At 38.1% G+C, this 26,347-nt stretch overlaps 1 long non-coding RNA gene across 1 annotated transcript in view; it reads right to left on the bottom strand.

Moving 5' to 3' along the window:
• Positions 1-2,876: 2,876 nt before the first annotated feature.
• LOC115291617 overlaps positions 2,877-26,347 on the bottom strand; it is a 38,033-nt gene continuing 14,562 nt past the window's right edge. Inside the window, exons 2-3 of the long non-coding RNA XR_003908588.1 lie at positions 3,687-3,810; positions 2,877-3,113 (exon numbers count right to left, since the gene is read on the bottom strand). This is a non-coding gene — a long non-coding RNA (uncharacterized LOC115291617). The remainder of the gene's footprint in view (positions 3,114-3,686; positions 3,811-26,347) is intronic.

The raw sequence follows: 26,347 nt of genomic DNA on the forward strand, positions 1-26,347 counted from the left end.
GAGACATATTGTGTCTATTTCCTTCTCCAACCTAGCAAGTTTGTCCATGTAATAGAAAAACATTATTTTTTATGGCTTTTTAGAACTTGGTGTTTGAAAGCTTTTCTTAATTGGGTTCAATAATTTTTAACAGAAGCCACATGGTCGACAGAAAACTGTCGTGACTAACTTGAGCATGATAGAAAGTAAGGTTCTTTTAAATAATTAATAGCTGCTAAAAGGTCCCATGCATTATGGAGAGAGGAGGGAGAAGACTAGATTTAATCAAAAGATTCAGGAAGGAGGGTTGATGAGAGAGATTAATCAAACCAGAGCATGGTCATATAAGGGACAGGATCAGATGATTCACTCACAAAAATGAGTACGAGCAAAGGAAGCAGAGGGTGGGGAGAGAGGGCGACATGATGGAGAAGGTCGCAGATGTGGTGGTAGTCAAATGTCAAACCTCATTAAAGAAGTTGTCCACAACATCTCTAATGAGCTGGAAACAATGTGTGACAAACGTGGTTAGAGGCTTTTTTGCACAAATTCAAACTCAGGCCAGGTTGCTCAATGGGTCTTCAGAGAAATGACAAACTCTGGAGTGAATCCTAGCCAAGGAGAGCTGTGTTAGCAGACTTTCCCTAAACACGTAACTTTGGCATTTGAGACAAAGATAAAGATATCTTACCTCCTTGAGGTAATACGGAGTTGGCTTCACCCATATATTGCCACTTATAATTGCTACAGAAGTTATCAGGCTTAGGAAAACTAAAATGAGAACGACAACAAACAAGGCAACACAGTTTTTCTAAAATGTCAGGATCTAGCAAGGCCAGGGGCCAGATATCAGTGAGCAGGATAAGGATTTGATGGAAATCTGTGTTCTTCTGCCAGAGGAGTTAACTACACTGAGCCACCTAAGCCATCTGTATATGCAGAATGACCTTGGCAGAAGTGGAACACATTATTTGTTTCCATGGAAGGTTGCTTTTTTTCCTTTCTGTTTTTTTTTCCCCTAAGTCAGGCTACATGGTCTAGTGCAGAGGTGTCCTCACTTTTCCTGCCAAGAACTCCTGGGCATCTGAGGAAATGTCGCAAATTTCTTTCAAGTTTTTGATCTAAGTTTGTCCTTCCATGTATGCTTCAAAATTAATGGATTAAAAAAGTCATCAGACCTCACCTTATTTTTTTTCTTTTCTTCCTCCAATTATAAGTAGAAGGAATGATCTTCTGCAGTCATCTATTGATTATGTCACTTTCTTTAAATAACTTTAAAAGAACTCCCAGTTTTGATTTGCATCAAAATAAAATGTTCTGACTCTCTTCCTTTGTCCATCCTGTCCCTTACTGTTCTTTTGAGTCTCTCCTCCCTTCTCAGCCAGGCAGACATAAACTCTTTGCCATCTAGTTTCCCTTATTATTTTCTTCCCTTATGATTTGCTATTATTCTCACTTAAGGCATCACCTGCACTCATTTCCATTAAACTAGGTCACCTACTTCTGTCCAAACTTTGATTTTTACAATGTTATTGCAACTGTCTTCTGTTGTATGTATACCTATCTCTACACTTTTAAAAACTCATGTGCATTTATATTGTTTTTTTCTCCACCAATAGTTTGAATGTCCCTTAAGGACAGGAACCCTATACCCTTCTTTTCTGTCATTATCTTAGTGTAAGGTTTATCAATGTCAATTGATTATTGGTCCTATTTAAATATCAGTAATACCATGCCCCTTTGCTTGACATGCAAGCTTGGGAAGACTATATTGCTTTGTGCTCAGATTAATCATCTTTATTTTTCATTTTTTCAGGTTTTTATATCTTTAAATTTTACCCTTGAAATGACAAGAGTGATCTCTATGAGCACACTGTAGAAGAATCCAGTGTTCCAGGTCGTGCTTTGGAAGGCTGGGTGCAGGGCCAGTAACAAATCTGTCACTCTCTGTTGTACCCAGTGGTTACGTGACTCTGTGTTTATGTGCATCGCGGTAGGTTCTCACTCACATCCTCATCAGTAGCCAGTGTGCCTGCTAGTCTGTTTATACCTAGAGCCATACCACAAGTATCACTTTTCTGTTAATTGATATTGTCTAAATTCTTTAGCATGTTGCTATGGTCCCAGTCTCTCTTAATTACTTATTGTGACAATGAAGCCACCAAAAACATTTTGTTTAGCAAAGATTTCCAGAGGGGGAAAGAAAAAACATAAAACACATTGTAAATGACTTCATTTTCTACCTAAGCCTCTCTCGAGTCCCAGCCAGGATCATGATACTTGTTACAAGAGATCTGCTGGCAAAGAAACTCTGAGGAGATCACACTGAGACTCTGTAGACCTTTAAATGTGGAGAATTTCGGTCCAAACATGTAGATAGTGTATATATATATATTTCGTGAGTATGAGCAATATCCACTTCTTTTTAGGATGTCTCAGACTGACCCCTAACAACTTTTAATGGAATCCTACCTTTAAGGACTAGTATTAGTTATATAATTGCCCTACTATCACGTTGCATTTCAGGGTGTAAGCCTGACTCTGAGACCATTGTACTAACTTAAAATATTTGTTAACAGCAAGTAGACAGACTTAGGATATATTGACTACGCTCCTATTCTAGGAGGCCAGAAATTTCCATTGTACCAAAAATGTCAATATCTCTCTCAACAATTATTTTCCTATCAGATCTCAATAGCAAAAACAAAACAAACAATAATTGAAAGAAAGAATTAAGATGACCCAATGAGAATACTATTTTGAAGTTTTATTACAATTCTAGCCATGATAAACATATATATGTATACACTATCTACATATACATATATGGGATCTCTGTGGCATGTGAATTAGAGAGCACTTATGAGGTACTCACTTTGTGAGGTATGCCTGGGGAGGAAAGTTTGGATTAAATAATAAAGAAAGATGATACATTGATCCAAGCTATTATTTGTATTTTTAATTTGCACATTATGTAAAACTGGCTCCCTCAGATTTCAGAGGAGATTGTTAACCATGCCCCATAGGCCTGCTGGGTTAACTCTTCTGGGGGTTGTATTTAGTGAATCCACCTTCTTAACAGGCTATTGTAAGTGAGGCTCTGGTTCAGGGAACTTTGAGGTCCACTCTGCATGCTAAAATAGTAAACAGAAATATTCATTGAGTGCTGTGTGCTGTACCAGATGCTGAAATATAAGAGTCAATAAGTCAGACCCACTTTGCCCAAAGGCAAATTATAACACCAAAGAAAGTGAACACTGTTTTGTACCCCTATAGAATTCAAACTGTACCACTTGAGAACTGAGTTTTTAAGTAGGTTAGTTTTAGCTACTTTAAGTGGAAATTGATTTTCTTATCAATTAAGTTAATCTGAGTAAATTATTTAAAAGGTTCTAACTATTACAGTCAGAAAGTTTTGACAGGTTGTCTAAGCCAGTCTAAGATGTTTTGGCAGAACTGGTGGGCAAAGTTGTGTCTTTGGGGCTCTGTATTCTTTCTCTGTCTCTGGCATCCCCCTGATGTTTCATCAAGGCTCCCCTGACCTCCTGGCCCTTCCTTTGCTCTCCTGTCAAAATTGCTTAAATGATATAGATATAATGAGAGTGCTAAGATGGTAGTCAAGAGAAATGGGTCTGCACTGTGCCTCTGATATAAATAAATTATATGGCTTTGACCAAGTTCCTTGAACTCTCTTTGAGTGTCCTTACCTGAAAATAAATGAAGGGTAGGAGCTCTGATATGTTTTCCAGTCCTCTTTCTATGATTCATTGAGTTGTCTGTACGTTGCACTTTAAGATGGGGGTGGAGGTCTTCGTTTGGCAGGAGGAGACACTGCATGAAGAGGAGTCACAGATATATTGCTTATGAATTTTGGAGCAGAGATCTGAGCAGGGTCCTAGTGAGGAGCAGCTAGTGAGGAGTCAGAGCACAGGGTTGAAGTAAGTTAACTCCACCTGCGATTTGGTGTGTGAGATATGAACATATTCCCTGGTTTCTTTGTGATTTATGTTCCCCACTTTGGGGTGGAGAGAGCCATGATAACTTTTTCCCCAGTGTCATTGTTGACATTACGGAGCGGATGAGCAGATGTGTTTAAAGAATATGGTGGGCATTCCATAAATGTTTCTTTATTCACTGAGAAGGTGAGGTTTATTCAATGCCTCGCTTTACCTTCCCTAAGTTGGTTTATTTAGCAAACACACAGAGAACTCTTAATGTCCTAGGAACTAATCTAAGAGCTTGACTTTAATAGTAACTCTATTAATCCTCATAACAAGACTGCAAGGAGCTATTATGATCCCATTAGGCAGATCAGGAATCTAAGACTCATAACCTGTCTATGGTCTCCCTCCTAGCAAACAAGTCTGAGTCTACAGCCTGTGCTTTCAATCATTATTCTCCCAGCTTAGACAGAAGGTCAGAGAACAAGGAATGGAATGGAATTTGGGCAAGCCAACTATGTTATTTGTCAAAGGCTGCCTAAATTTGGTGTATCAGAAAGATACAGTAATTTAGAAAACATCTAAAATCATAAATGTTAACCTGCCAACAGTCCAACTGTCAGGTGTGGCTTTTAAAGAGACATTAGTCCCGTATCAGGACTATTTACAAAGCATTTTAAATATGTATAGCAACCCCTCACAGAAAAACCAAAAGGTGAGGACATTCAGAATCCTGAAATAGGAGTTACAACATTTCTTAAACATTTCCCACGTCTTCCCATGTCACTTCTCCTCAGAGCAGTCCTCACAAAGAAGGCCTCTCCTGCCGTTCTTCTAGCTCCTAAAAGTCTTCCCCAGCTCAACAGAAACAGCATCCCACCTGCAGCCTAGTGCCTTACCTTCTCTCTATTATTTAGATCATTATGCATTATCTTATTTTCTTAAATTCATTTTAAGAGATTTAAAGGATACCCTAAGAGAGTACAAACGTAACATGTTGCAGGGATATCTCTTGTTATAGAAGCAATCACTAAGGCCTGTTGCTTACCTAGTTTCCCTTACTTTTATACGTAGAATCTTGATTGTGATCGTCAGATTTCCTTTAAACTGGAGATTTTACTGGGGCTTCTGGGTGGCTCTGCTGTTAAGCGTCCAACTCCTGATTTCAGCTCAGGTCATGATCTCATGGTTTGTGAGTTTGAGCCCTATGTCAATCTCTGTGCTGACAGTGTGAGCCTGCTAGGGATTTTCTCTCTCTTTCTCTGTCTCTGCCCCGTCCTGACTCTCTCTCTCAAAAATAAACAAGAATTTAAACTGGAGATTTTAGAAACCAACACAGTGATTCATTAAGAATAACTATGGAACTATTGTATCTTCAACTTAAGATATAATAAAACCCAGCACAATTATTCACAATAAACTGATCATTATTTTTAATATTAATTTCTAGTCTTGTCTTGGAAACAAATGGCCCTATTTAGCCAACTAGAACTTAGGAAAGAATTCTGCTCAGGGTTGGGTTCAATTGTTAATTTTTTTCCTACTGCTCAAATTCTGCCAAACTTCTTGGGTAACATGAGATTTCACCCTAAGATATTACTTCCTTATTTCAGGTTCCTTTTGCTAAAAGCAGGGCAATGCTTGGCCTCTGCTTATGTAATTGTACAGAAGGAACTTTTAGTACAAACTTTCTATCATTCATATTTCTAATGGGGTTCACTCCCAGGAACATAGTCTGCCAAATGCCTGCTATTAATTACTTATTGCCCGGGGTACAATTTCTCTTGATTGGAACATGGCCTTAAAGCTTTCTGTCTCCATTTGAGTTCTCCATCTTCTTACTCAGCAGCCTTTATGTTTTTCATTCTTCAAACTTTGACTGAGTACCACTTATGCTAGGCACCTCTGGACAATAAGATTACCAACACAAATAAAAGAACAGCCTCTGTGTTCTGGAAGCTCACCCTTCACAGTGGGACAGCTGTATAGATGGATACCTAGGGTATTATTTGATAAGTGCATGATAGAGCGACCCAGGTACCATGACAACCTAAAAGAAAGTTATCAACTGCATGCTAGCAAGGTGGAGACAGGGAGGGCTTCACACAAAAAAGGGACCTCTAAGTCAAGTTTTGGAAAGGAAGTTGAAATTAGGTAATGAGTGTTGTTGGAGAGGCCAGAGCACTCCAGAAGGAGAAGTGGGATATGCAAAACATGAAAGAGTCAGAGAGTTGGTGCATTCATGAAATTAAAAGGTATCTTCTGTGCATCAGGAATAAAGTGTGCAGGACAACACTGCGATGGCAGAGGCTTTTGAGGCTAGGTCATAAGGGGTCTTGGACTTCACACTAAGGTCTGTGGCTTTGCCCTGAAAATATTAACCTTGATTGTATTTCAGGCCTGTTTCAGAATTTAAAGAAAACAGAGCAACTTTGCTAAGAAAAAGTGAACATTCACACAGAAAAACAAATTCATACAGATTTCAGAAAACTTTCAAGTCTCCAGATTAAAATCCAGTACTTTAGATGAAGGAGAAGCATGGACTTAAGTTGGAGAGAGGTATGTCCAGATCTCTCAGCAGAGGAGGGAGTTTGCTGGTGTGGTAGAGAGTGGTGTACACAGGATACCTGGAGTACAGACACTCAATTACAAGAAGGGTGCAGAGAATCTGGTGAATAATTGTGGAGGCATACACTATAACTCTGGTCATTGACATTGAACAGACGTGATCGTGGCCTCGGATTTGAGGCCTATTATGAATGTAGCATTGTTAGAAAGTATTAATTAATTGGGGATAGTGGAGAGTGAAGTGGCCCAGAAAAGAAGAGGTGTAGAATTAATTGACTTTAAAGCTCCACAAGAAGTCATTTCAGTGTAGCCCAGACTGAGGTTTTAGGTAGGTCAGAAGCTCAGAGTTTCACTTCAGAATTTTACCCTTTTGTATTTTAGATTTCTGCCCTTGTTAAATTTAAGGAATGGATCTCATCCTTCTTTCCTTTCTTCCTATCCTTCCTTCCTTCCATCCATTCTTCCTTCCTTCCATCCACATCTGTGTTACTTAGTCTTGGATGATGCCAGGTATCTCCAGGCTTTAAAAGTTTCCCAAGTTCTTCTAATTTCCAGTAAGTGTTGCATAGCACTGCTTTAACATTTCTCTATTCAGTATCCGTATTCTCCTTACTCAATATTTGGTTGGAGTTGAGACAGAAGGCTGATAAAAGACGACTAAGAAGTTAAGATCCTTGGCCAGTTCTTAAAATTGCAGGTATTCTGCTGTTTACTGAAAGGAGATTCAGGTAAGCAGGTGCCTAGGTCTTCACACAAGTTTTATGTTCTTTCTATTACACCTCAAAAGATCTCAGAATCTACAGATTAGATCAAGATATGCCCTCCCAACACACAAATAAGGTAATTCATTGGAAGAATGTTTCTACTTTTTGCCCAGATTTCTGCAAATTGATGATTTGGATTTTGGCTTCAAGAGGTCATGTTGATCTATTTGCTCTGACAGTAATAAGCTGACAAACCTCCCAAAGATGACTCCTTAATATGATCCAAATGCTCCTTGCAATTGCAACATTCAGTTTTTTCATGACCTGTGTTCTTATACATTTTACCAGGATGCCTCATATCCATCTCTGATCTGACGGATCCAGACTGCTGCCATCATCTAACTAAGAAATATTGCCAACCCCAGTCAGGTGACGCTGCCCAGGGTCATGAATTCCTTTTGGGTTGTGTTACCATTTTGGTCTGGGTAGTGTAGGTGTGTCGGGGTGGGGATGGAAGCTGGCCAGTTATCTCAATATTTTCTATTGCTGCAATTTTATTATTTCATAAAAGTGAGTGTTTCCAAAAGGCAAGATAGAACTAGGAATTTTATGAAATGTTTTAACTCTCAGAACAGAAGTCTTCTCACAATGTTTAAGCCTACTGCTTAACTTTAATATCGTTGAATTTTTCTTATATCTTCAGGAATTATTTTTGTTTAACATGGTAAATCTGCGTAGTAGGCAACTTCATTACAAACAGTTATTTACCTAAAATAAATCATCGTATTTGTAGTTTTGTGACCTGGGTTTACTGCTCTAGTTCAACTTATTTAGTACTGTAGACAAACAACCTACAGAGAAGTGTTCAAAGTTGTAGGACTGATACGTGTACTGTTCACAGTGGGGATTCAAGGGAAGCATTGGGTGGTACCTGTGAGAGTGTCAGGACCAGATTAATGAAGAGATAACAACTGAGATGATTGTTAAACTGTCGGGTGTCAATAAGCAAAGAAAGAAGTGCATTCTAGAGAAGCATAGACCAGAGCAATGCATTACACAAGATCAAAGTTTCTCCTGATGGTTGTGAGTGTCGTGTGCAAGAAGGAGAGGCAGGGTGACACAAGAGGCAGGTTAAGCAGATATGCTGTAGAGCAAGTAAATGACATCTAAGCCCTTTGTAGCAGATGCTGCTAGAGCCTCACTCATCCCCCTTGTACCTTAACCAGCTAACTCTGTTCTAGTGCAGACTTCAAGCTGTGGGGTTTTTACTTGATCTGTGAAAGGTCACTTTGGCCACTCCTGGCAGGCCAAAGGTGCCAAGGGAAGTGAAATCCCCATTCCAGGGCAGACTGAATGAAGTTGATATGTATGCACACCACCAAACTCCCCTCTACAGCGGAATGACTCTGAGACATAGATTTTTGCAACTATTCCAGCAGGATTCAACTTTAGTCCCCCTGTCTTCTTGTCTCTCTATCAGTCCCTCATTCCCTTACTTATTCTTTGTACTCCCAAATAAACTATCAGCACATCAACCTATAGGTCAAGATCTGCTTCTGGAGAAATTACAGCTAACACAAAATGATAAGGAGTGCTAGGAAGGGGTTCAGATGTTTTATTTATTTATTTTTTTATAGTTTATTGTCAAGTTGGTTTCCATATAACATCCAGTGCTCTTCCCCACAGCTGCCCTCCTCCATGACCATCACCCCCCTTCCTCCCTCCCCCTCCCCCTTCAGCCCTCAGTTTGTTTTCAGTATTCAAGAGTCTCTCATAATTTGCCTCCATCCTTTCCCTTACTCTTTTCCCCCCTTCCCCCTCCCCATGGTCCTCTGTTAAGTTTCTCCTGTTAGACATATGAGTGAAAACATATGGTATCTGTCCTTCTCTGCCTGACTTATTTCACTTAGCATGACACAACTCAAGGTCCATCCACGTTGTATGAATGGCCAGATTTCATTCTTTCCATTGCCCTGTAGTATCCATTGTGTATATAAACTACATCTGGGGTTCACATGTTTTATATAAAAGAAAATTTAAGATATCACACTGACAGGAATGAGATAAATGAAGCAGTGAGAGAGAGTAGAGGCAGGCAAGACCAATGAGGAGAGAATTTGCTAGAGTCTGAGGAAAGATGGTAAAGACTGAACTAAGGCACTGTGGGGTTGGAAGGTGGAGAGAGATGTGGAGGTACTGCAGGGATGTGATGACTACAGATGTTCAGGGAGAACTGAGGTCTGAGAAAACACTGAGAGAGAATGGTCTAAGGAGTAATAGACCAGGAGAAGGGGTTAGTCCTTTCAGGAGGGAAGGAGTAATCAACTGTGCCAAGACCTGCAGAGTTGATATCACAATCAATGATCCTATTGAATTGGGAAATTTTGGAATCATAATGACCTTCTGAAAATCACTTTCCATCCAAAATCATGAGGTCAGAACTCCTATTGGAGCAGATTAAAAAATAAATGGTATGACCAAATGATTATAAACTAGTTTTTGGAAGAACTTGGCTGTGAGATGAAGGAGAGAGAGAGAGTGATGGTTAATGGAAGGAGGCTTTGGGTCATAGAGGGTGTTTTTAAAGACAGGATGGCTTGAGCTGCTGTGCAGACTATAGTGATGGATCAAGTATAGGCAAAAAGGCTGAAAATACATCAGCTAGTAACATAGGGTCTTTGTTCTGGAAGAGATGGTGCAGTGGGGATGAAAGCATAAACAGAGCAAGGAGTTTAACCTCACACTGTCAAGTTAAAGAGCAATTGTTCATATGCCAGATACATGAAAGAATGAAGGAAGTTAGGAACTGGCCTAAGAGAAATGTCATGTTCAGAATTCCTCCTTCTGATCATTTGGATAGGGATTCCTGAGAACATTCATGAAGAAAGTCAGAGCACTTTTGCAGATGCAACCCCGGGTCTTTAGTTGTGCGCCAAAGAAACAGAAGGGGAATATAACAAAGACTAGGATTGGGGAAAGAAGGGAGCCAATTTGGGAAATGGGACTGTAAAGTTTATGATGCTAATGATTTTTAAACATTTTTGGAAGCAATGGAAAGAAGAATGCAAATAAAATGAGTTTACTTTCTAAAATGCTTTTTTTGTTGTTGTTTTGTAATTTCCATTTGCTAATGTCATCGAAATTGTGTCATCTAAATTTTCTATATTTTGTAAATATGAAACTACATCATGTATGTAGATTACTTTTCATCACTCCAACAGCGAAATGTCAATGGATGCTCTAGATTTTAATGTAGCAGGTTGTTACTTTACCCTAACTTTACTGACTTCTCTACATTCTGCCTAACATGTGTACATTCATCATCCTAACATCCACTCCTGCAAAAACCAACCAACCAACCCAGAGCTCTCCATATTAATCCTAAATATAGCTCTGCCTGACCTCTGTCTGTTATGTACAGGCTTAGTTGATTTTAGTTTTTCAGATATTTTTGGTGTCTAATTTCCTGAAGTTCAAGAGAAAGCTGTCTGGCGCCTGTGAAATAAGATGATGAACTTGCAGATATCAAGGAAATGGCCTCCTTACACCAACAGCTCCATTTAGATCTGAGCATTTCCTCATTCTTGTCTGACAGTAGAACTTCCTAAGGTACAATATGAGCTGAATACAGACATGTTCTTTCTTACTGATGAGGTTGGTTAGGGTTAACTTCTTTAGCCTGCTTTAAGTTAAGTAAGACAAGATTTAATTAAAGTAATCTCCAGATTCTACTAGTTTGACATTTCAACCATGTATCCTATAGAAAAACAGCATGCAAATATACATAAGTTACACCAATGGAAAATATTAAAACTTTTTTTTTAGCTTTCAAAGAAGGCTAGCTTTTATTTCTGGGTAATGACACTTTCTATTTTAGCCATGGTTTCCCACCAGTCTAAGAAAAGTAAAGCATTTTGTCTTCTCTTGTAATTGAGGTTTCTAATAAGAGTATGCTACTTTTCTGCATAATAAAACAGGAAGCATAGTTGACTAGTTGGCTGGTTGACTGACTTCCTTCTTTTACTGGCTAAAGTTTGGGCTTGATAAAATTGGTTGAATCTGTATGATCCAAGTAAAATTGAAGGTGAGGAGATTAACAGCTTAATTCAAACTATGTTAACAGTTAATCCAAGTAATTTTAACATTAGGCACTTTCACACCCTGAATTATTGATGAAGACACATCTACACGGTAGAATATTGGTGATGAGCCAGTGTCAAATTGGGTCATTTAGGACATGAAGTGGACAGTTCAATTTCCAGCATAGAGCATTTGTAATCATACTGGATGACTTATATTAGCAATCTTTAACTATTTCCAACATGCAATACTATAATGATGTTTGATTATAGACATTCTCTGTCAGTTCTATATTCTATGTGGCACTTTTGCATTTTAATAAGTGACTACATATTTATAAGTGAGTTTAACTAAGCAACTACATGCCACTTTACAGGTAGATTTTCTTTTTCTTTGAGTTACCTAAAAACCTTCCAGTTTGCCTTAAAGGCAGTTTTGGAAACCATTGCATTAGAATTAGAGAACGGTGAGGAGTCCTAGGGACCATCTGGTCCTCATCCTTATTTTAGAGATAAGGAAACAGGCCAAACGAGGTGAGGTGAACTGCCTAAAATCAAATATCTAGTTACTGGTCATGATGAACCAGTCACAAAATGGTTGTAATTGTCCTTTCCACTTGTGTCCACGTCCATGGTGATGTGACTTTGTAGCTTATTCCATTAAAAGGAGGCATCTGTCTCCACACACCTTGAATCTGGGCTTGCATTTTGACTCTTTCAGCAGATAGAATGCAGAAGAAATAAGGTGCCAGCTCTGCTGCAATAATAGATAACTAATACATAATTTAGTTTATTTTACTTTTTTCTTTTAACGCTCAACTGTTCTAGAAAATCAGTGGTGCTCAGATTTTTTATTCTCAACTCTCGCTTCCATCTCCCTGGCAAATTTTCAGGTATTTGCTTTCTTTGCTTGTATATTGTGTAATTTCTTTTACATCGTCTAGCTCATGAAGCTTTGTAAGTGTGTTCTTTCTGTTTTTGAGTTTTTAGGAAACTCTTCAGCTGAGGTGAAATTTTTGACTATGCTTTGAGCATTACTTTGTGGCACAAAATTTTAATCCACTTAACAGCCTTCAGCACATGTATTTTTTTGGCAGGCAGGTGATGCTGTCAGCTATGTCCATACCAGCTGGCCAATTGCAGCAAGCAAGCAACTCTTGGAATGAGCGAAAAAAGTATCTTTAACCAAGGGGGAGGTCAGCTAGCTGTGTCTGATAAATTTCAGTTCTTTGTTACCTGAAGTTTTGCACATTAGCATGAGACATTATCATATATGTGGCCTGAAGGGAATAATATTATCTGAAATCCTCTATTTTGGATGGTTTATTCATTCTTATCTGGGGGTGGTGGTGGTATGATGTAGTAAAATGAGCACTGAACTTTATGATTAGAATCTTGTGTTTATATTCTGGATCATCTACCTATTAGCTGTGTCACTTTGGGAAAGTCATTTAATGTCTCTTAAATCTAATTTTAGTTTCCAATGTGCTTAGTTTTTTTGTTTGTTTGAGAAAAAGGTGAAGCATATAAAGCATTTTGTAGGCTGTGAACCACAAACTCTCATCTCTACTCCCCTGAGCTCTACACATTTTTATTTGCATATTGGACATTCCCTGCTGGGATGTCCAACATCTAAAATCTATCTTGACTACAAAACACAAGCTTTTATTTTCTCCTGACTTCAATAATTCTGTAAATTGGTACTCACAGTTTACCATTTTTCTGGTTTCAAAACTCCAAATAAGTTTTTGATGTATTTATTCCTTGTAAGGCATTTATTTATTTATTTGTTTAGGAAATGCGTATTAATTACCTGCGCTCTTTTCTGCTACGGCACCACCTCCTTCTTTCAGTCCTGTCCCTGTGTTTCAAACCAGACTTTTTTTTCCAAACCAGCTCTATCTTACCTCTCTATTTCAAACTCTGCTCTTCTGGATTTGGCATCCATCTTGGGATCTCTTAGCGCAGACTTTGACCGGATTTGATCCCTTCTTTCTTAAGTCTTTTCTCCAGCCCCAGTGTCTTTGTCTCTGGTAAGAACACCTTGTTTCTAGTCTGTGCCATTTAGGACCTTTCCCTTACCCCTTAATTGCCAGCTGTACCACTAATCCAATTAGTTTCCACTCCCATCATCCTGATGGAAGAAGAGACTCAGACACTATAGGTGACACTGAGAGTGTTACCAGATTGTTACAAACATTTCCTCAATTATAAAATGAGAGGGATACTGACTACCTCACTAGGCCACTGTGAAATGAGGTCACACATATGACTGGCAGAGAGGAAGCACTCACAACCTTTCCAACAATTCTTCCCAATGACCTGGACATGATTGCATAACACTAGACACAATGCTCCTCATCCAACAAATCAAAATAAAATCAGCTTAGAATCAAATTAGGGAGATGAGGACAAAATGTTGAATGCAAGCTGTGTATATAGATAAAATACGAAATGTGGTACAAGTGGATGAGTACAAACTGGAAAGGTAAGAAGTGTGAAATAGGGTTACTCAAGGAAGACAAGCAGGCAGTGACTTGTAAGGAAACTAATAGATGTGAACTGGTGAAAAGAGAGCTGAACATTGTAGGTGTGGACACTGCCATAGATAAATGCTCAAGAATAAAACAGTGTGACACGGTGGTGCTGGCCTGATAATATGAGGGATGGTTTGAGATTAAAGATCGTGTCCAGAGTGGGAGGGAGGACCAGTCAGAGCAGACTTAAATTCTTGTCCTAGTAATGGAGAGCAATATGTGAGCTGATATTTCTAGGAACATCCAAATTTTATTTGCAATAGAAGCTGTGCATTTTGCAGTGTCATTCTTAAAAGGTCAAGTTAGGAACTTAATGAATTTGTAAATTCTTTGATATTATATTAAATATGTGGTTTCTCAACTGACTTTCAAATGTATTATTATAAATGTGGAATAATATTTGTGGAGGGAAATTTTGGCTGTGTTTAAGCAACCATACTTCCAAAGGAGGTTTCCTGTGTTTTATTTATGAACATTAATTGCCTTCCCTTTCTGTGTGAATTGGGCTAGAAAATCACAAATGCAAAAGTCTTTGGGTTTGTCTAATCCATGACCTGCGTATTGTACAAATGAGGAGCAGAGAGAGGGAGGTTAAATGTCTTTCACAGGGTCATAGCTAGACAGTAGCAAAGATGAAATTTAAACTTCTGTCTAGATTTTCCATCTAATGCTTTTAAAAATATACTGAAGGATCCAAGAAAACCAAGGCAATATTAAAGACAAAGAGCAGCAATGGAGTATATACACTACCAGATAGCAAAACTTGTGCTAAACCTAACATAATTAAAAAAGTGTAGGGGTGCCCTGGGTGGCTCAATAGGTTAATCATCTGACTCTTGATTTTTGCTCAGGTCATGATTTTATGGGTCTTGTGAGATCCTCTGCTCCTGCTTTCTCTCTCTCTCTCTTTCTCTCTCTCTCCCAAAATAAATAAACTTTAAAAAAGTGTAAATATTGGCACATAGAATGTGGAATACATTAGAGATTGGAGAGGCATATCCCCACTGAAATGGTGGTTTGATAAGATGTGATATGGAAGTCACTGCACTTCAGTAGAGAATCAATGGTCTTCCCAATATGTAGCGCTGAGTCAATTGGATATTTCAATGAAAAATGAAAACTGAAAACCTTGACTCCTACCTCACACCAAACATAGAAATTAATTTGAGACAGATCACAAACATGACAAATTAAAGCTTTTAAGTTTCCAGAATGAAACATGGAGAATATCCTTACGAATTTGAAATAGGTAAAGATTTCTTAACTAAGACACAATAATCACTAACCAAAAAGTGATAACTAATAAAATAAAATAAATTTAATTATTTAATTAATAAATAATTAAAAACTTCTGTTTATTAAGTGTTAGCATTAAGAGGATAAATGCCAAGCCACAGGCTGGTAAAAGATTTTTGTAATATTGCATCTGTATATATTTGCCAAAGTTCTCATTAACAGAACATAAAGAATGCTTACAAATAAATAAAAAGACAAATAATTAGGAGTGGGTTAAACATTTGAACAGATATTTCAGTGTCAAAATGGCTAACAAATATGCGAAGTGGTGCATCATTGTTAAACGGGCAATTGAAAAACATACACCAGAACAGCTAACCTTAAGGAAACTAACAATACCGAGTTTTGATGGTGATATGAAGCAACTGAAATTCTTCTTCATTGCTGATAGGAGTGTAAATGGGTGCAACCACTTTAGACAATTATTTGCTAGTGTATTCCTAACCTATGACCCACTTTTCTACTCTTAGTTATATATCAAAGAGGAATGAATGCAGATGTCCACCGAAGGACCTCTATAAGGTCGTCCAGAGGAGCTTCATTCATAACAATTGCAACAGAAACTAAAACAAAAACATAACAAAAACCCATTGCCCATCAAGAGTACACGGGTAAATAAATTATGGAATATTTACATCATGGATTACCACACCATAATGAAGAAGAAATATTGCAGCATGGATGAGTGTTACAGATGAAATGTTGAATAAAAATGATCTACATTAGAATAAGAAACAAGTGGAACTAATATATGATGACAAAAGTTTGAAGACTTGTTATCTTGGGGGACTGTGAGGAGGATACTCTCTGGGGAGAGAGGAATACAAGCTAGCCTTCTGAGCTGAGGACTTGGCCTGGTGCGGGGGGTCGCATGAGTGTACATATATGTAAAAATGTATTGAACTGTATTATATACTTGCAGCTTACTCTATATATGCTGTATCTCAATTTTTCAAAATTGGCAATGATGTTCCTCTCTGGGAACAAATAATTCAACATTAAGATATCTTGGAGAAAATCTTGCCTCATTTCTTTTAGGCTACTGAGTGTTCCAAGGATTTACTCCTGTTCCACCACCATAACATGATGACATTCCGTGTCTCCTCGTGACACCCTTAGGTAACGTCGGCCAGTAGACCGACACTGCACACAGCCAGTGGCAACAGGTCTGGAATCACGAGCCCCTCCAGGGCCTGTCTTGCAGCCTGGAGGCATATCAGTATTCTGGTTTGGCCAATTCTGTGAACATCTAGACTGTTTTAGCATTATCGAACAAAGCATTGGCATAAAGGCAGATATAGTCAGGTTGTTCTCAATAACAGTACGTAAAAGCTACAGGAGCAAAACGAGATGTTCAACAAACTGACATTGGTGGCCTTTTAGTGGCATATGTTTTCCTTGATACTAAATTTTCACTGTACCTAAAGCAAATAGATGTTACAGTAAACAGCCACGTCTACTTCCTAGTGTCATCATATATTATAAAGGAAAAGAATTTCAATTTAGGTCAGACAAATGCAGTATTCCAGAATCTCAGTGCCATGTAGCTAATGTGGAGTGTTCTCTGAGGCTAGTGATCAGGCTTCTCTTGAAATCTGTGGGCAGAAAATAGTTTGCTTTTACCTATCTATATATTTTCTATGAAATTAAACTTTAAAAACTACTAATTTAAGAAATAACAACTGTCAGGGTACTTAGGTGGGCTCAGTCGGTTGAGTGTCTGACTTCTGTTCAGGTCATGATCTCATGGTTCACAAGTTCGAGTCCTGTGTCGGGGCTGACAGTTTGGATTCTGTGTCTCCCTCTCTCTCTGCCTCTCCCCCACTCACGCTCTCTCTCTCTCTCTCACTGTCTCTCCCTCTCTCTCACTCACTCTCTCTCTCTGACTCTCAAAAATAAATAAAAACACTAAAAAGTTATTTAAAAAATAAAAAATAGAAAATGACAGCTTCATTTGCTATTATAAAGTACTCTTTTGAATTAAATAGATTTTTTTACTAAGTTTAGTTTTGTCTGATATTTTTTAAACTCTAACTTATTCAAGTTTGCTTACAAAGTTTTAAAGTCATCTTTCATTCATTGCAGTTTTCTAAAGAAATTTGGAAAAAAAAATCCTGAAGAATCTTACAATTATCCAGTTCTAGGCCATATGCTTTACAGATGAAGTTGGAGCACACATATATCATGTATGTAGTCTTTGCCACTGTAATTCCCTTCAGTGAACATTTCTCTTGGGGCACGCAGGTGGCTTAGTCAGGTAAGTGTTTGACTCTTGATTTTGGCTCAGGTCATGGGCTCCAGTCATGATCTCACAGTTTGTGAGTTTCTTGCACTGGCAGCGTGGAGACTGCTTAGAATTTGTCTCTCTGCCCCTCTGCCTGACCTGCTCATTGCGTGCTCTCTCTCTCTCTCTCTCTCTAAATAAATAAATAAATAAATATTAAAAATAAATAAATAAATAAATAAACATTTTGCTTCTCTACTTATCTGCCAATCCCTCCTTCCTAAAATAAATCTTTTAAACTTCCTAAGAGTTTATTCCTTGTCAGAGTCTACTTTGGTTGCAAGAAACATTAAAAACTTTTATCAAATAAAAGTTGAAATTATAAAATCAACACATTTCCATAAACCGTTATCAACTAAACATGATTCTTCCTAGCATTCCTTGAAAAGCAATCAAGATACTTACTGTCTATAACAAAAATGTATATATTGTTAGAGTTTTCTCTTTCTTTTCCCTTCTCTCTGTCTCTCTCTCTTTCTCTTCTTTATACCCCATCTCCCTGTCCTCCTCCTTTATTTCATTGACACTGGATGCTTAAAAATGGGGAAATAATTTTATCTGGGTTGACTAGATAATAGATATGATAGATAATTTCTATGAATTATTTCTAAAATGATAGGTATTTTCATGACCCACTATTCTTATTATACTTCAAAATTTGTTACTTTATGTATATGCTTAATTTCTGAAAATTCAGAAATAGACTTGAGAAAATAAATGATGATTTACCAAGCTAACCTATTTCTTTTCAATGAAAAGTGCTGCATGACTTATAATTATTTCGATTTCATTTTAGAAAGTGCCTCCTGGAGATACATGGTGGGATCTCAGAATTGTCTGTATGATAATTTCATGCAGCGGTCCACAAGATGAGAATTGAAACATTAGATTTACTTCTATATTGCTTGAAGCGTTTTTCCCATCCCTCCACTCTAATTTTACCATTTTCTCTACTCCTAAATATCCATTGTGACTATCATGACCTAGAGACACTTTAGGCGCCTCCAGTTGAGAGCTTGCCAGTGGTGTGTAGTGACATGCCATTAGGCCAGGAATGGGTATGGATGTGTTAAGATGTCATCTCCTTGGAACTTGAAAGGACTGGCAGAGCCTTGAAGAAACCATTGCTGTGTGTGTGTGTGTGCTGTTATGTGAAAAGTGTTGAGAAAAACTTATTGTATCTCTTTTGTTTGGTAGATGAAGAATTGGGAGCCCTTTGAGTTTTGAAGGTTTTGTGACTGAGCTCCTTAGTTTTAGGGGTAGGTGCAGAATCCAAATCTTGTGGCTTTTGCTCTGACGCACTTTGGCCAGGATAAACTTCCTTCCTTCTTTTTGAGTGAGATAGTAAAATTTAGTGGCTGCTCTTCGTAAACACTTTCATTGGAAGAAGGAACTAATTCATAACAGTTTGCTGAATTCTTCTTGCAGTTCACTTTATATATATATGTTGGTATCAACTTATATAAGAAGGCTGTGTGGCAGATTCTATTACCACTTTTTTGTAGAAGTGGAAATTGGCATTCAGAGAAGTTAAGTGACTTGTTAACGATTTCCTAGTAAGTTAATGAATTCAAATGCAGAACTGTCTGGCTCCAAAGCTTATGCTCTTTGCACACTATCATGATAAATACCTATTCGAATGAAAAGTAACTGTCATGTTACAACATATAGAAACCCTGCCTGTGGAGGAAATAGACAAAAGATAGTTAATTTTCAGTATATGAGAACAGAAGGCTGTGAGAAGAGGAAATAGGGGCATTTGCTGTGCCTACCAGGACCTATTCTCTTCTTTAAGTTGGAAATGGCTTTGGGGGAGTGTGTGTCCTCCTTTGCAATTTCTTGGAGACCTTTTGCAAAAAGAATCTAAGGATATTTTATTGGTTTTATTGCTTCTATGAGGCACATGAATCAGGAAACTTTCTTTTTTTAATTTTTTAATGTTTACTTATATTTGAGAGAATGAGATAGAGTTTGAGTTGGGGAAGGGGCAGAGAGAGAGAGACGGAGATACAGAATTAGAAGCAGGCCCCAGGCTCCCAGCTGTCAGCAGAGAGCTCAATGCGGGGCTCCAGCTCAAGAGCTATAAGATCATGACCTGAGCCAAAGTTGGATGCTGATTGAGCCACCCAGGGGCCTCAGGAAACTTTAAAGTTGAAGAATAAGTGCAGAGAAACAAATTTTTACAAAGATTTAAAAAGTTTGATACTACAGTATTATTTTTAGATTCTGCCAATGACCACATCCTTCCTAATGGCAAGAGCCTGTGGAACAAACGGATTACAAGGAGCTATCTCTGATTCTCAGTTGTACCGTCAATAAGTAGTTTGAAGAGATAAGTTCTCTCATCATGACCCATACGTGGTGCTAGATACGTGGGAAATAACTGGTGCCTTAAAGCAAGGAAATGAGGGAGCGTCTGGGCGGCTTGGTCAGTTAAGTATCTGGATTTTGGCTCAGAAGATGGATCGCCAGCACTGCTTGAGATTCTCTCTCATCCCTCTCTTTGTTCCTCCCCCTTCTTGCACATTGTGTGCATGCTTTGTCTCTCTCTCTCTCAAAATAAGTAAATAAATTTAAAAAAAAAGCAAAACAACAATAAGAAAAAACAAATGAGAATCAGAGAAAAAAAAGAAGAGTGAAATATCATGGCACATAGAAACTATGAGAAGGTTTCAGGCTTTTTTTGAATGGATGGCTCTAGATTGAGGAAGAAAATATACAAAATGAGCCTAGGACATCCTGTTGTGATAGAATCCAAGCAACTCAAAAAACCATAACCTGTTCTTTGCTAGAACCCATTTATTGAAAGCTTCTTAGTGGCTAAAGATAAGACAAAATTGGGCATCAAGAAGAATATGGAAGCATTAATTGAAACACACTGCATATACAAAAGTCTAGAACTTTATAACATGAGGAGAAAGAGAGAGAAGAAAGAGGAAAAGGAGGAAGGGAAGAAAAATCACTGAAAAATAACTGGAGCACTATTTCCTTATTCTGAAATTTTCACCCTATCTTCTGCTACATACTGTCTTTTTGGTTAAACATAGTCTTAGTTGGTGAGAGAAATTGCTACATTACAAAATTTTCCAACTGATTAATGTGAGTTGACTCATATGAATAAAAATTATTTTGTAGCTCCTACCAAAGGTATTTATTTAAGTTTGTGTAATCAATAGATGAAACTATATCTTAGTATCAGGAAAGTGGGAAATACTGAGTGCCTCCTGATACTTTATAATATATTACACCTAGAAACATCTATGAAATGTTCTTGGAAAAAAGTGGATTCAGAATCTAATTTTCATTTGTCGGAAAAAGCTGGTATTCATTTATAGGAAATATCAGAGATGGAAGAATAAGTTAAATGGTACACAAGGAAGCAAACAGAAAATATGAAATGTGATACACTTCATAGGAACTAATTTCTGCAACAAGTTAGTAGCAAGGAAGAGAGAAAGGCAGACAGGAAGAAAGTGAGAGAAAAACAAGGCCTAGACTAAAGAACTTGAGTGATATGATAACCAGATGTGACATGTGGTCTTTTTTTTGTTTGGATCATAACTCAAATGGTGCAAATAAAAAGATACTTTTTCCCCCCCTTAAGATCATTGGGGGATTTCATTATGGAAATGCTTTGGCAATCTGTCCCACAGTGGATTACTCAATGGCTTAAAACAATTTGTTTTCTCACCATTTTGCAGTCAGGTCAGGTTTTTTGGAGATCGCTTTCTGCCCTATTGTCATAACTAGCGTAGCTCATCTAGGACTTGAGGATTTACTTCCAAGATGGTCTCACTCACAGGGCCCATATGTGAGTGCTGGTTGTCAACTTGGACAGCAACTGGAGTGGTTGCTTGAAGGCTTGATGTTTTTTGATGTAGGTCTCTTCATGTGCTTCTGGGGCTTCCTCACAATAGAACAACGTGGGTCCAAGAAGGAGAAAAAGGAAGTCAGCAGCCCTCTTAAAGGCTAAGCTTAGATCTAGCCCAGTGATATTCCTTCCATATTCTATTTATCAATGTACTTACAGTTTCAGCCCACACTTAAGGAATTGGAGAAATAGATTCCATCTCTCTCTGGGGGGAAGGACACAGGGAGGTATTTGAAGTTTTCAAGGAATAATTTTAAAGCATAGCAATGGCACTCTAATTATCTAGGAAAGTGACAAAAAAATTTGGAGATACAAAGTGAAGTGTGTAGGAGTGAAATGACATGATGTCTGGGGTTTAAAATACTTGCACAAGAAAGAAAAATAATAAGGATAAAATGGGATACATTTAGCAATTGTTGTAATAGCTTGATAATTTTTGAATATGGTGATGGGAATGAGGAGGGATTTATGAACTCTACTTTTGAGTACAAAATCTCATGATCAATTTTTAAAAATATTCAGACTCGAAATAATACTAGAGTTCCTAAAAGAGAATGGAAGTTCTAGTTTCATCTGGTCTTGATTTTGATTAAATTTTAATATTACATCTTCTCAAAATACACCTGAAATAATATTCCCAAAAAGTGCTAACTTGAGAAAGCACACAAAAATGGAGACTCTTACAGGGGTGCTGTGGCGACTTTGGGGAAGATTAATAGCCCTCAGCCAAAAAGAGGGCTGCTTGACAGTGGTTCCCATGATGTGGTTTTTTTCACTTGAAAGCAACTGTGTGAGGACTTAATGCTTTGAGGTTCTGCATCATCTTCAGCACATGAAGGGAAGGCAAGGAGGACTAGAAAATCACCATGACTGTGACCTCATTGACCTTCTGCATCAATACTAGCTGTTGTCATGGGGCGCCTGGGTGGCTCAGTCAGTTAAGCCTCCGACTTTGGCTCAGGTCAGATCTCACACTCGTGGGTTCGAGCCCCGCATCGGGCTCTGTGCTGACAGCTAGCTCAGAACCTGGAGCCTGCTTCTGGTTCTGTGTCTCCTTCTCTCTCTGCCCCTCACCCTCTCATGCTCTGTCTCTCTCTGTATCAAAAATAAATAAAACATTAAAAAAATTTAAATACTAGCTGTTGTCAATCCACAAACCAATTCTTATGTGAGAAGAGTAACTAGTTTTGAGTAAGCATCCTCAGATATGTAGTCTGTCACCTGGAATTCAGAGCATTTCTTTAAATGTTTATTTATTTTTTAGAGAAAGAGCATGCAAATAATTACTTTTTATGGTGTTAAAATATACATAACAACATTTAGCATTTTAACCATTTTAAAATGAACCATTTTGTGGCATTAAATACATACATGCATTTTGGCAATATGTCATAGAAAAGATCCAACCTTTTTTCTATTTTTCTTTTTTTAATATATTAATGTTTATTTATTTATTTATTTATTTTAAATAGTTTATTACCAAGTTGGTTTCCATATAGCATCCAATGCTCTTCCCTGCAAGTGCCTCCCTCCACGACCATCACCCCCTTCCCCTGCCCCCCTCCCTCCTCAGCCCTCAGTTTGTTCTCAGCATTCAAAAGTCTCTCACTTTTGAATTTGCCTCACTCCCTCTCCCCAACTCTTTCCCCCCTTTTCCCCTTCCCATGGTCCCCTGTTAGATTTCTCTTGCTAGACTTATGAGTGAAAACATATGGTATCTTTCCTTCTCTTTCTGACTTATTTCGCTTAGCATGATTCCCTCCAGGTCCATCCACTTGGCTACAAATGGCCAGATTTCATTCTTTCTCATTGCCATGTAGTACTCCATTGTATACTTAAACCACATCTTCTTGATCCATTCATCAGTTGATGGACATTTAGGTTCTTTCCATGATTTGGCTATTGTTGAAAGTGCCGCTATGAACATTGGGGTACATATGCCCCTAAGCATCAACACATCTCTAGCCCTTGGGTAGATCCCCAGCAGTGCTATTGATGGGTCATAGGGGAGTTCCACTGATAGTTTTTTGAGGAGCCTCCACACTGTTTTCCAGAGCAGCTGTACCAGTTTACATTCCCACCAACAGTGTAGGAGGGTGCCTGTTTCTCTACATCCTCACCAGCATCTATAGTCTCTTGATTTTCTCATTTTAGCCACTCTGACCTTTGTGAGGTGGTATCTCAGTGTGGTTTTGATTTGTATTACCCTGATGATGAGTGATGTTGAGCATTGTTTCATGTGCCTGTAGGCCATCTGGATGTCCTCTTTGGAGAAGTGTCTGTTCAGGTCTTCTGCCCTAAATATATCTTCACTGGATTATTCGTTTTTCAGGTATGGAATTTAGTGAGTTCCTTGTAGATTTTGGAACCAGCCCTTTATCTGATATGCCATTTGTCACTGTCTTTTTCCATTCTGTCGGTTGCCTATTAGGTTTTTTTTGTTTGTTTCCTTTGCATTGCAGAAGCTTTTTATCTTGGTGAGGTTCCAACAATTCATTTTTGTACTTGATCCCCTTGTCTTTGGGGATGTGTCGAGGAGGAAATTGTTGCGACTGAGGTCAAAGAGGCTATTTCCTGCTTTCTCCTCTAAAGTTTTTATGGTTTCCTGGCTCACATTCAGGTTCTTTATCCATTTTGAGTTTATTTTTGTGAATGGTATAAGAAAGTGGTATAGTTTCATTCTTCTACATGTTGCTGTCTAGCTTTCCCAACACCACTTTTTTCCATTGGATACTCTTTCCTACTTTGTCAAAGATTAATTGGCCATACACTTGTGGGTCCAGTTCTGGGCTCTCTATTCTATTCCATTGGTCCATGTGTCTGTTTTTGTGTCCAGTACCATACTGCCTTGATGATGACACCTTTGTTAGTAGAGGCTAAAGTCTGGAATTGTGATGCCTCCTGTTCTGGTTTTCTTCTTCAATATTACTTTGGCTATTTGGGGTTTTTTGTGGTTCCATATGAATTTTAAGATAGTTTGTTCTAGCTTTGAGAATTTATTTTTGATAGAGAGGGAGAGACAGAGCATGAGCAGAGGAGGGGCAGAGAGAGAGAGGGAGACACAGAATTCAAAGCTGGCTCCAGGCTCTGAGCTGTCCGCACAAAGCCCGATGCGGGGCTTGAACTCACTAACCACAGATCATGATCTGAGCCGAAGTCGGATGCTTAACCTACTGAACCACCCAAGTGCCCCCCTTTTTTCTTTGTTAAATTAATGGAAGGATATAGAGGAATGGGTCTGGGGAGGCACATGAGACACAGCCTTGACCTACCACCTTTGAAAGGTGGTATTTTTATATTGAAGAATGATCTTTTTTTCAAGGTTTGCTCCATAATTTCTATTTAGTCAGCTCAGCCTAGAAGGTTGTTTTCACTGCAGTTTTCTCTCGGATTTTAGTAATATTATTGCCACCTTCAAAATCTATTCACACAAATCGTGGTAAGTCTCATTCTCTCATTTTATTAGTCAGGCTTCCTCATTAATTTAGAAAATTGTTCAATAAAGACCCATCTCACTTAATCAGGGTCTCTGAATCCTCTGGATTAGGGCAAGGATTATGCCTTGTAATAATCTCCCAGGAGAGCTGCCCAAACAGCTGTGAAGGCAGGAGAGAGCTATAGGGGTGATCACATTCTCTCAGGCCCAGCAACAAGGGACGGAAGCTGACCAAAATGAATCTTTTCTGCTTTTCACTGGTGAGTTTCTTTACATGCATCATTGGTATCCTCATCATCTAAACTAAAAGGAATGGAGTTAGGGTATGCCCTGAACTTCCTATATGGTGATATTAAATAATATATTTAGGGTCTCATAAGAAAGTCCACATCAGAAAGAGAGAAAAGGATGCTTTTATTAAAGCACTTAAGCCAACTCTGTTCAGAGGCAAATAATTTACAAAAATATATATACGTTTATCTGAAACAATTAATAGTTATTTAACATTTTGATGCTGAATCTCTAAGTATCATTTGTAAACTATTTTTGAGGAACTATTTTCTTCTATTTATTATAAATATGAGAAAAATTTTGCAAAATATGCTGCATTTGGGTTGCTTGTTTAGCATAGGGACATCCTAGGAATCAAAATGTCTTCTCTATTGTTTGAGTAATGAATTCCGTTTAATGTTGGCTTTGTTAAACAACCATGGAGGCAGCTTTCTGAGTTACACGGTCTTGTAGATGCAAGGTACAATAGATTATTTCAGTCCTGCAGATGTGCTCATTCAAGGGTATAAGCACTTCTCAAATTCATTTTTACATTATTACCTTATTTTTTAGTTTAGCCTGAAGTAGATCAGTGAAAGTTAGCAGGTAGTCATAGATCTGGAAATACTTTATAACTTGAACCTGCAGTTGTGACCATCTGCCAATGCTAAAAATGGATTTCAAAAATAATTTTATTCATTTCTATCTGTGTTTACACCAGGACATTATGCCTATTCATTGGTTTTTCAAGATGTGGATGGGAGATCCCTGTCATTTGGGGAAATAAAATGGTTTACTTTGATGTTTGTTTTCTTTCCAAATTGCAAATAAGATTAACATAAGTGCTAGAGATGGTGCTGACATAGGTTGTAATACCTAAACAGAAGGCATTTTAAGCCAAGATAAGGGATTTAATCTTAGAGCATCTTGAAAAATAAAATGCAATTGTGAGTTGTGGCAGGCTGAATCATCGAGTTCCGATTGCCTATATAGCCTCAATTTACAAAATAATTGCCGGTGCTCAACTTTGCTTTATGCCATATAAATTCCACTGGAGAAATCCCATTTCAGGTGATTTAAGTGGTATTGTGCATTCTTTTCTAGTCGATCTAAAAGAGCTATATGTGGTTTATATGAATATATGTCCCAAGGAAATAGGCAGTGTAACAACCGAGAAAACTGCGTTCTGAAATCCCACTGAATGGTTCTATAATCAATATGCTAATGTTTCTAGAACATAGCATGGCTCAGCATACGTTTGTAATCCTGCTAGTGAAGACATATAACCATATACTGAGCATGATTGTCTTTCTGTGTAACAGGAAAAGGAGGGCATACTCAAAAAGGCTGGCTTCAAAGCCGTGCCTCATGGACTCAATTTG

This window comes from Suricata suricatta, chromosome 5 (genome assembly GCF_006229205.1).
Source record: "Suricata suricatta isolate VVHF042 chromosome 5, meerkat_22Aug2017_6uvM2_HiC, whole genome shotgun sequence".
Taxonomy (NCBI): domain Eukaryota; kingdom Metazoa; phylum Chordata; class Mammalia; order Carnivora; family Herpestidae; genus Suricata; species Suricata suricatta.